Source organism: Pinus tabuliformis, chromosome 6 (assembly GCF_031772625.1).
Source record: "Pinus tabuliformis cultivar Carrire ecotype Pingquan chromosome 6, CPIR1, whole genome shotgun sequence".
Classification (NCBI taxonomy): Eukaryota; Viridiplantae; Streptophyta; class Pinopsida; order Pinales; family Pinaceae; genus Pinus; species Pinus tabuliformis.
Genome location: NC_142292.1, coordinates 716,255,498 through 716,266,379, shown reverse-complemented (window position 1 = coordinate 716,266,379; position 10,882 = coordinate 716,255,498).

Below are 10,882 nucleotides of genomic sequence, written 5' to 3'. Positions count from 1 at the left end.
TAAAAGAAAAAGAAAAAGCATAAATGGCCACATTCAACAGGAAATTGTACCACAAAATGCAAAACATGGTTGAGACAAAAGAATTTAGCACATGGGCAAAAGCCATGACATGAGCTCTACCCCATTCCATGGCCATCACCCTGGTTCCTACATGGCCCTTGATGAGCCTCCTTTATCATTCAGGAACCCATGATTGTCCCAACTCCTGGTGGGCGATGAACCGCCCCACCTTATATGGGTGTATCCACTGTTATACTTTACACATCATGCGCTCATTATCTACAACCCTGAGAAGTTAACCAAAGAAAATCATAAAAATTCAGGAATATGAAGAAGGGTGGAAAAATCAAGGCCAGGGTAACTCATGCACCACGATTGGTCCATCCTACACATTATTTACCCAAGTGTGGCCTTCCCTTTTATTAGCTACCATTGTACCATGGCATATGATCCAGGTTGCCCCATTTCACTCCCTACTCTGTTCCATCATTATGCCACATGCCACCACCATTTGAAGGATGAACCACAGGCATACCACCTGTTGACCACTACGTGTCAACGACCCATAGCAGTACATCCCCTTTTTTACAAAAGGGATAGTGCCTGATCGATGTGTTTTTGCCATCGAGCTATTATTGTCAGCCTGAGGATCATGTTATAATGTAAACCCATTCTGCATGTGTACAATGTAAATAATCTCAGCAGATCTGTGTCGTGTATGTAATCACCTAGGTAAACCTACTTTTCTAGTGACGATCTACATTCCGGGAGGATTTTTGTCTCACCGATCCATTCTCAGATGGTCGGCAGAGTTTTCCTTCAGCCTTACCCCAAAGCCGGAGTGGATTTTGTCATCGGGATCTTAGGCGAGTCCTACTTTTATAGATCGATTCTATGTAAAAGTGATTTGGGAATAATCTTAATTATTTGGTTAGGTTTTTTAATTACAAATTGCTTAGTCTGCTGGATTATATTTGTGTTGCAGAAATGGGTAGTCTGTGAGGGTCTATTTGAGATGGGTTTTCCCCTTGTGATGTAAAAGATATGAAAATGATGATATAAAGTTGTTGAGGGTTTGAAAAATAATTTATCCCCTTATAGGTTAATTAATTAAATTTTTTGGCCAAAATTAATTAAAATCCTAAGCCAGAAATTTAATTAATTATAAGTCCTAGGAAAATTTAAATTTTCCAAAGGCAAAATTCGTGGGTCCTTAAAATTCAAATTTTAAAAAGTCCCAGGACTGAGGTAAATTAATTATTTTTCTAAATTTTAAGCTTTTGGTTCATGGGGTTTAAGTCAGTCAAATTTTTGAGAAAATTAACTCAAATTTTTTATTTTTGAGTTAATTAAAATGCATTTAATTGAAAAATTCGAATTTCCTCAAGAATTTAAAATTTCGACGAATGAGATTAAAAGAAATTTTAATCCTCATCAATGGTCGAGATCGCTTTGACGAGGATCACTCGAACTAGTCGTTGGAGGATTTATCTCTACATAGGAAGTCATTTGTCAGTCAAAGGATCTGATCTTTGGATCGTGTACTAAGCTCTCAAGCTCTCTTGCATATTTTTTTGAATTATTGCAAAAGTCTTTGGGGTTTCAACGTGCTGTAGTGTTCCTTTTCATGAATTTATGGTAACATTGTTTTAATTTCTAGTCAATATTATGTGAAAACTATTAATCAATAGCTTTCTTAGAATAATCTGAATACAAGTATCTTATTCAGTTTGTTGGATCTAGGGTAACATTTTTAATTTTGATTGAAGTAGCAGGTATCTCTATTTCTTCATAATTTTATTGTTGTTCTATTTCTCTACTTGATTTGATGGTTGATCTAGTGTTTGCAGATGATCTCTCAGGTTCTCATTGAGAATTTGGGGATAGTTCTCGGTTGGACCAGCCAACTCTCAACACATATTTTCTGAAGAGCCTACTTCATATAAGCCTCCGGATTTATCTAACAATAATCTTTTTTCTGTAGGGTGCCTTTGGGCTAGTACCTCTCTAAAATTTCAAAATCTTTTAAATATTTTGTGGAAATTTTGATAGATCTGGCTATTAAGAGCCTTATATTATTATATTTGGCAGTGTTGATAATATCGCCGATATTTCGGCGAAAATCGTAAATATCGCGCGATTTTCATGGAAACGAAATTTCGGCTGGAATATAGCGCGATATTTTCTCATTTCGAATTTATCGCGATATGTACGAAATTTCGGCGATATTTTAACAAATATCGCGAGACGACCATAAAAATCGCCGGCAGCCTTTATAAAATGGGTTTAGGCCCTAAATGAGCCATTTCTGTTTCGCCGTTTCGTGAGAGCTGGAGCCTGGAGACGCTGCGGAGGGTTTTGGCTGCGGAGGGTTCCGGTTTACAACTTTACAGCCTACAGGTATGCGTATGCCCCAGCGTTAATACTTTGGCTGCGGAGGGTTTAATTGCAGTGGATCTGTAGTTCTGGCAGTCGCACTATTCCGTAGCAAATTGCATACATATCGAACCTCGTTCCAAACTTCCAAGTGACCAAAGTTTTGACGAATGGGATGATATAATTGTTTTGTAATATTGTATTGAAATGTTAGTTCGAAGTCACAGTCTTCATTTGTGACAGAATTTTGATCTATGTGATTTCCAATTGAGGGCATCGTTTGTGGTGACTAAATTAAATGTGGTTCAACGCTTGCACAAAAGGGTTGCTTAGTCACATTTTGTTGTTTGTTACCATACGCAAAAACGCTACTACCACTCTCAAGTTAATACTATTATACTACCATAATCCTCACAGCCATAGGGTTTATCTATATACCACACAACCATAAGGTTTCTCTGCACATGTAAAAGGGTCCTTTGCATTCAGATATATCTGCTATACTGTCCAGACTCCAAACATATCAAGGTTACTGTTAGCAAGATCACTGTCTGTATGGTAATAACAAGGTCACTGTCATGTCACAACAACTATCATGATTCAGATTCATTACAGTCATCAGGTCACTATGTCAAGATTACTGTTGTCATGCTGCCATTAATTACTTTCATCAAGATCTTGTTATAGAAGGTTGCTACCCAGTTCACAGGTCACTGACATAATCCTTCATCAAGGACTCTTGCCATGAACACAATCATGCCTTCAAGTCACCAACACAACGCCAAAGTCACCGTCAAAGGTAACTGCCTTATGAGGTTACTGTCACACTGTCATGAGTCTCAACATGCATGTAACCAACAGAATTTGGTCAAACCCTGTAGCATCCAACCCAACATCAACAAATCTGTTCTCAGTTCTTGAAAACACTAATCCTTTTTTGGGGGCTTAAAAGTTAACACGTCATGTTTTGCCAGTACTCTTTCCTGATGCCTTCTTGTATTGGACCATGTAAAGCAGCCTCCAATATCATGATGTTTATGGCTGCAATTCACATTAAAAACTTGATGTGTTGATTTTATTTTACATCAACTCTTATTTCACCTCCTACAATTACTTGTCTACCTTATTAAAATCCCCTCTCAACACTCATTTAGCCTCAGAAAGATTGTTAGTGAACCAATATTAGAAGAATAGATGGAGCATAATCCCATGTTTTGGCCTGAGATTAGGAAAGTTGCCTTCCCACTCTACCATATTGAAATCTTTCACAACAGTTGCCCTCCCACTCTACCATATTGAAATCTTTCCCAACAGTTGCTTATCCTCAGAAGATAGCATATAAGCCAACATTAGAAGCATAAATATAAATGCTTTTATTATCCTCAATGTATACACTGCCTGTAGCAGCCAAATCGCAGTCCTCTAACGCTGTTATTGAATACATTTATATTTTATGATTTTAATGTCTTTTGACTCTTTTCTACATAGCTTGACTAGGGTCCTTTGTGTGAAGATTGCAGATTGTAGAACTTTGTTAAAGTTTAGTCCATTTGTCTTTGAAGAATGAGGATTTGATATTGAGACCTGCACCCATGGAATTTCGTAAATTCGTATTACTTATTAAGTTATTAAGTTACTAATTCCAAATTTTTTTTGGTGCTGTAGGTTTCCTTTTGAGTTAGCCCACTACAAAATACAAATATGCCAAAAAACTTGGACCCATTTTGGGAGTATGGGATCCCTGATGGTGGGACAAATCGTGCATATCTTTCATGCAAATTGTGTGGGGACAAGATGACAGGTGGGGTTACACGACTGAAATACCATCTTGCTAGACTCCCTGGACATGATGTTGGCATTTGTAAAGTTTCTAATCCGGAGCTTATACGAAAAGCTCTTGAGGCAATTGAAGAAAAGGACAGAAAGAAGGAAGAGGCGGAAAGAAACAAAGTTGAACGTGCAGGTAGATCTTTTGGGATATCTTCTCCTGATTTTGATGTTCAGGGTAGTGGCCCTACTGGCCCTAGTGGGAGGGGCTCCACAACTGGCACACCATCACATGCTAGCGCTACTGCTAGTGTGAATGCGAGGTCATCATTTTTTGTTCCACGAACAGGAGCTGGAGCACAACCTGGCATAAAATCGCTTTATAAAAAAAAGGAGAAGGAAGAAGCAGATAGAGTCATGGGGAGGTGTATTTATTGGAGCGACTTACCTCTCAGCATCACAAAAACCAATCCATTTTGGCAACCAATGTGTGATGCTATTGTTGTTGTGGGCCCAGGGTACAAAAGTGCCACATATGAGGAGTTGCGGGGGCCAATTCTTCAAGCAGAAAAAGAGGACATCAACTCTAGATTGGCGGAATTGAAACAGACATGGGAAGTCACTGGATGCACAGTGATGTCTGATGGTTGGACAGATAGGAAGGGTAGGACCCTTCTAAATTTCTTGGTACATTGTCCTAAAGGTACCATGTTTATTAAATCGTTGGATGCATCAGAACATATCAAAGATGCAGCAACGATATGTGAGTTGTTAGATGGGTTCATTCAGGAGATTGGTGTGCAGAATGTGGTGCAAGTCGTAACAGACAATGCAGCTAATTATGTGTCTGCCGGCAGAATGCTTATGGAGAGGCATCCCACATTGTTCTGGACTCCATGTGCAGCGCATTGTCTTGATTTGTTGCTTGAGGATATGGGGAAACTCTCCTTCATCAAGGAGGCAGTTGATATGGCTAGGAGCATCCCCAAGTTTATTTATAACCATGCTTTTGTTCTTAGCCTTATGAGGAGGTACACTAAAAACAAGGAGTTGCGGCGTCCTGCCATCACACGTTTTGCCACAACCTTTATTACTCTCCAGTCTTTGCTTCGATGTCAGTTCGAGTTGAAGCAAATGTTTGTGTCTGATGATTGGCGTGGTTGTAGATACAGCAGGAGACCTGATGGGAGAGCCATTGAAAAAATGGTGTACTCTGAGACATTTTGGCGTGGAGTACAAGAAGCATGTGCAGTTAGCGAACCTATAGTAAAGGTTCTTAGATTGGTGGATGGAGAGAAGCCTGCAATGCCTTATTTGTATGAGGGCATGGATAGGGCCAAGGAGGCCATTCGTTCCTATTATGCAGACAAGGGTTCTGCTGGCCTTAATAGGCAGATGATGTTATGGGATGTGATCGATAGTCGGTGGACAGGGATGCTTCATCGACCCATTCATGCAGCAGCACTCTTCCTCAACCCTGCATTTGCATACAAATGCAAATTTCGTTTTGATGGCGAGGTGATGGAAGGGCTCCATTCCTGTATTGAGAGGATGGTACCTGATTCTGAGCTTCGTCGCAAAATCATCCGCGAGATACATAGTTATCAGGATTGTGTTGGCCTATTTGGCTTTGATGATGCCATTAAGGGAAGGGACCTCTTCATGCCACGTAAGTGACAAGTCATCACTCATTAGAAATTAGAAATTTGAATTTAATTATGTTTTAACTTTTAACTTTTAACTTTTAAGTTTTTGAATTTTTTATTTCATTATTTTGTTGTAGATCTTTGGTGGCGAAGCTATGGTGCAAGGGTACCAAATTTGCAAAATTTGGCTATACGAATCTTGAGTCAAACATGTAGCTCTTCAGGGTGTGACCGCAATTGGAGTGTATTTAAGAAAATACACGCCAAAAAGCGCAACAGGTATAACTTTGAACTCAAGCCTTCAGTTGAGCAATTACACTTATTGTAATTTTTAGTTTTTAATTTATGACCTTCAAGTGTCAAGAGTCAAGAGTCAAGACTCATTACTTTTTTTGACACTCTTACAGGTTGGAGTTCGCACGCCTCAACGATTTGGTGTATGTGCATTACAACATCCGACTTCGAGTGAGGCAAATAGAATCACCAGTGGATCCAGATGCCATTTCCTTAGACAATATTGATGTATTGTCTCCGTGGAGGGTGGAGTCTCAGGAGCCCATATTGGAGGAGTCACCTTCATGGTTGGAGGAGCCAGTGGCAGATGATCCATTAGAGCAGGGGCAGCAAGAGGAGGACTCGGAGTCAGAGGAGCAGCAGCACTTAGAGGAGGAGTAGGAGGTGGAGGAGGACACTGCGGGAGCATCAGCATCAACACCATCTGCTATAGATATAGGAGAGCATAGCTCCATGCCTATCACTCATTATTTGACATTAGGTGCAGAGGCAGTGTCAGGGCCTTCTACTACTAGGGGCAGGCCTGACAAACAACCCATCATGTTTTCCCGTAAAAGGGGGAGAGGGCAGTAGATAGATAGCTGCTAGTTTTATTTGTTATGCTACATGTAACTCATGATGATGAGATACTTTTATTATTATATGTGATGTTATTTTGTATTGGTTCTCCACATTTGAGTCCTTGAATGGACAATTATCAGGGATTAGCACGATTTGGTATCGCCTTTGATATATCATTTCTATTTGACATCATATATATCAGTGTTTTCTTCATATTTATGTGCCAATGTGTTTATTTCATGTTGTTATTGCTTTATATGTTTAAAAATCTGAAAAAAATGAATATAGTATGCATTTTTTATGCTTGCTTTTGTTGTTTAAATTCTGAACATGAAGATGTTGCTTTAAAAATTAAAATAGTTTCTTGAGTGTTTGCTGGGAACTGTATAGTTATACTCATTTAATGCCAATTTTTTGTTTTTTTTGTGCCCTAGGTTTGAATTAGTTCACTACAAATGTCAAATATGCCAAAAGCTTTGGACCCATTTTGGGAGTATGGGGAGGCTGTTGGTGGGGCAAATCAGGCATATATATCATGCAACTTGTGTGGGACCAAGATGTCAGGAGGGATTACACGATTGAAATACCATCTGGCTAAACTCTCTGCATATGATGCAGATGTCATGCCTTGTATGGTTTCTAGTGCAGAGGTTATACAAAAAGCTCGTGAAGCAATTGCTGAACAAGACAGAAAGAAAGCTGCTAGGGAGAGGCCAATGGTCTCAGATAGATAGCTGCTAGTTTTATTTGTTTTGCAACTTTTGCTACATATAAGTTTATAACTCATGATGATGAAATACTTTTAAAGTTTTATATATGTGATGTTGTTTTGTTTGAGTCCTTGATTGGACAATTATCAATTTATCACTATCAGGGATCAGCAGGATTTGGTATCGCCTTTGAAGTTTGATGTATCATTTCTATTTGACATCATATATATCAGTGTTTTCTTCATATTTATGTGCCAATGTGTTTAGTTCATGTTGTTATTGCTTTATATGTTTAGAAATCTGAAAAAAAATGAATATATTATGCATTTTTTATGCTTGCCGATATTTTCGCCGATATTTCCGATAAGATATTTTCCGGACCCTCGCCGATATTTTCTCGATACCGATATTATCAACACTGATATTTGGGAGTGGATTTGGACTCATACTCCTCAGATCTGATATATTTGTTATTTATTTGTATAAATCTGTAAATTATTTGTATAGATCTGTTATTTATTTGTGTATATCTGAAATTTTTGTAACATAATTTTGAATTTTAACACTTGGTTTTCTAGATTTTCTTTATTATTGTACATATTGGGTATTGGGTTTTTCTCTTTTCATTTGTGCAGGAATAGATATGAGAAATCAGCCAAGAAAATCTTCAGATCTGAGCTAGATCTAGACCCTGGAGGGCAAGATCTAGGCTCAAAGATTGTTTGCAAGAATAGATCTAAGAAATCAACCAAGTAAATCTTCAGACCTGAGCTAGATCTAGACCCTGGAGGGCAAGATCTGGGCTCAAATATTGTTTGTAGGAATAGATCTGAGAAATCAGCCAAGTAAATCTTCAGATCAAGGATTTTTCAAGCAATTCTAGGGTTTTGAGACAGATCTAGGCCTTGGAAAGCAATATCTTATCCCAAATCTTTTTACAAGGCTAGCCATTAAAGATTTTGCAAAAAATCTGAAGATCTGAAGCAAAATATTTTCTTTCAGAACAAGGATTTCAAGTTTTGGGGCTCCTAGGCCCAAATCTGCCTTCTCCTAGCCCAATGCTAGTTCTATTGGGCCTAGATTCCCCTTACACCATTTCTGATTTGAATATTTGATTTTCTGAAGCTAGTCATTGGTGGGATTTTGCAGAAAATTTGGTAAAAATTTGTGTTTCAGACATTGAAAAATTTTGGGCAACTTGGGCAAGTGATCTTCAAGGCTTAAGGCCTAAGGGTTTGATCTCTAAACTATCTTTTTCCTCACTGTTTGCTACAACAGTCATATACCTTTCTAATAGTGGTGAAAAACACATTTAAGTGGTTTGAAATTAACTAAAAAATTGCTAAATACATTAATAAGTCATTTATATTTGATGTGTATCAAAAATTTGGCATAGATATACATTTTGGGTCACTGTTATCTTTGAATAATTCTATTTCTGAAGTCTGAAATATAACAGTAGAAAAATTTCATGTGGATTAGCCTAAAATTAGTTCCTAAGTTGTCTAATACATTAAAGAATTAATTTCTTGAGTTGGGCATTCATCATTAGGTTTATTTCATGTTTTAATTGCTAGCTGTAATAAGTATATCAGATCTGATATAATTCCAGAAATCACATCACAACAAGCTGAAATTTTTTTATAATTCATGTGGGCAAGTTCGGAAAAATTTCGGTAAATTTTTGGTATAAAGATATCATTGATAGCTTACTGTTTTCATTGTCATATTGCTGCTGTCAAAATTTTTCTTATTGCTGTCCTAAAAATTAATTTCTGAAAATTACGCACTCTGTCATGGAATTGTGATAAAATGCATATCCTTTGTTTCATACACTGAGTATTTTTTTAGCATCTGTTGACATTGATATCGAATTGCAAAGTTGTTTTTGTTCTCTTTGAGCTAAATTGTATCAACAAGATTTGAAATAAGCTGGTGTTTTAACTATAGTATCTTTAAGAGTTTATTTTTTAAGTCTTCATCTAAAAAAAGACGAGCATTTCATTTGGGTAATTGAGGGCTTTTGCGGCATAAGTGTTTTCCCATTCTCGAGTCTAACTTCATCTCATCTTCCAGTGCATTTGCATATAAGTTAACTTTGCATAGATAAAATTTACTTCCAAGCATAAGCTTGGTCGATAGACAGATAGATCTCCATCCGTCTTTTCTTGAGAACCCTGTTTTAATAATACTTAAAACGGTGACCTTGCAGTCGTCAGAGCCATAGTTCTCTGCAGCACCGGAGGCACCGGGTATGTTAGAATTTCAGGAGAGGTATTGTTAATCACACCATAGTGTGCTTCTCCTAATCTTCTCTTTGCTAATTACCACGAAATCAGGCTCAACACAGAAAGGATTGAAGGGTTCACATTTAAATAGGCATTTAACTAAAATTAACCAAGATTCTTGCATCTCACATTAGTTTTAGGATCTGCATTTCATATAAAATAGTCATTCATTTAAGCAACAGGTGCTAATCGATTACTTGGTCTTAATTTCCCTAGAAAGATCCTTGACTCCATAAGGCACTGGTATCAATCGTTTAAAATCTAATCAAATCCTATAAGTCTTACTAAATCTTAATCAAGTACTTGATCACTTCACTGTGTCTCCCGAACTAGTTGGTTCCCAACTAGTTCTTTTTCATTCCACTTTTCCATAGGGTCTACCCCCCTTAGCCTGTTGTAGGGATATAGCTTAAACAGAGAGATTGGGGATCAGGGTAACAGCGCCCGATCTGAGCCGTTGTCGTGGTGCCTAGACATTCTGTGCGACTACATCACCCCATTTAGATGTAGAAGCCACCTAATAGGATGTCTGGTTAACCCTATTTGGAGCTGAGAGACACTAGCACATGCCAAATACCACTAACCCTATTTGGAGCGGGGAGACATTACCACTAACCCTACACATTATTTACCCAAGTGTGGCCTTCCCTTTTATTAGCTACCCTTGTACCATGGCATATGATCCAGGTTGCCCCCTTTCATTCGTTACTCTGTTCCATCATTATGGCACATGCCACCACCATTTGAAGGATGTACTGCGAACATACCACCCCATTTAGATGTAGAAGCCACCTAATAGGATGCCTAGCTAACCCTATTTGGAGCTGGGAGACATTAGCACATGCCAAATACCACGAAACCTAATTAGATCTGGGAGACATTAGCACATGTCAAAGACCACTATGGAAGGGCATGTCATTATGAAGTGCTCACTTGTTATCCATTGTTTATAAACTCTTTAAATTGATTTCTTTAATGATTCGGTGTGTTGGAAGGCACGAGGATGCATTGGATCTTATGTAGGATTGCAGGTGGTTTCCAGTTGGGTTTGGTATCCCTATACAAGGTCGTGGCCCCAGAGGGATACATTCGCACATGTAAGGTGTGTGTAGAGAGCCATGGGCCTCCATAGCAGCCAAAAACACTCTATGGATCCTCACAACCATTCAAATATTGCTTGTGGTTCACTTATTGGACTAGAAAGATGCACCTGATCCATCTTGCCCAGTTGGCCCTAGAG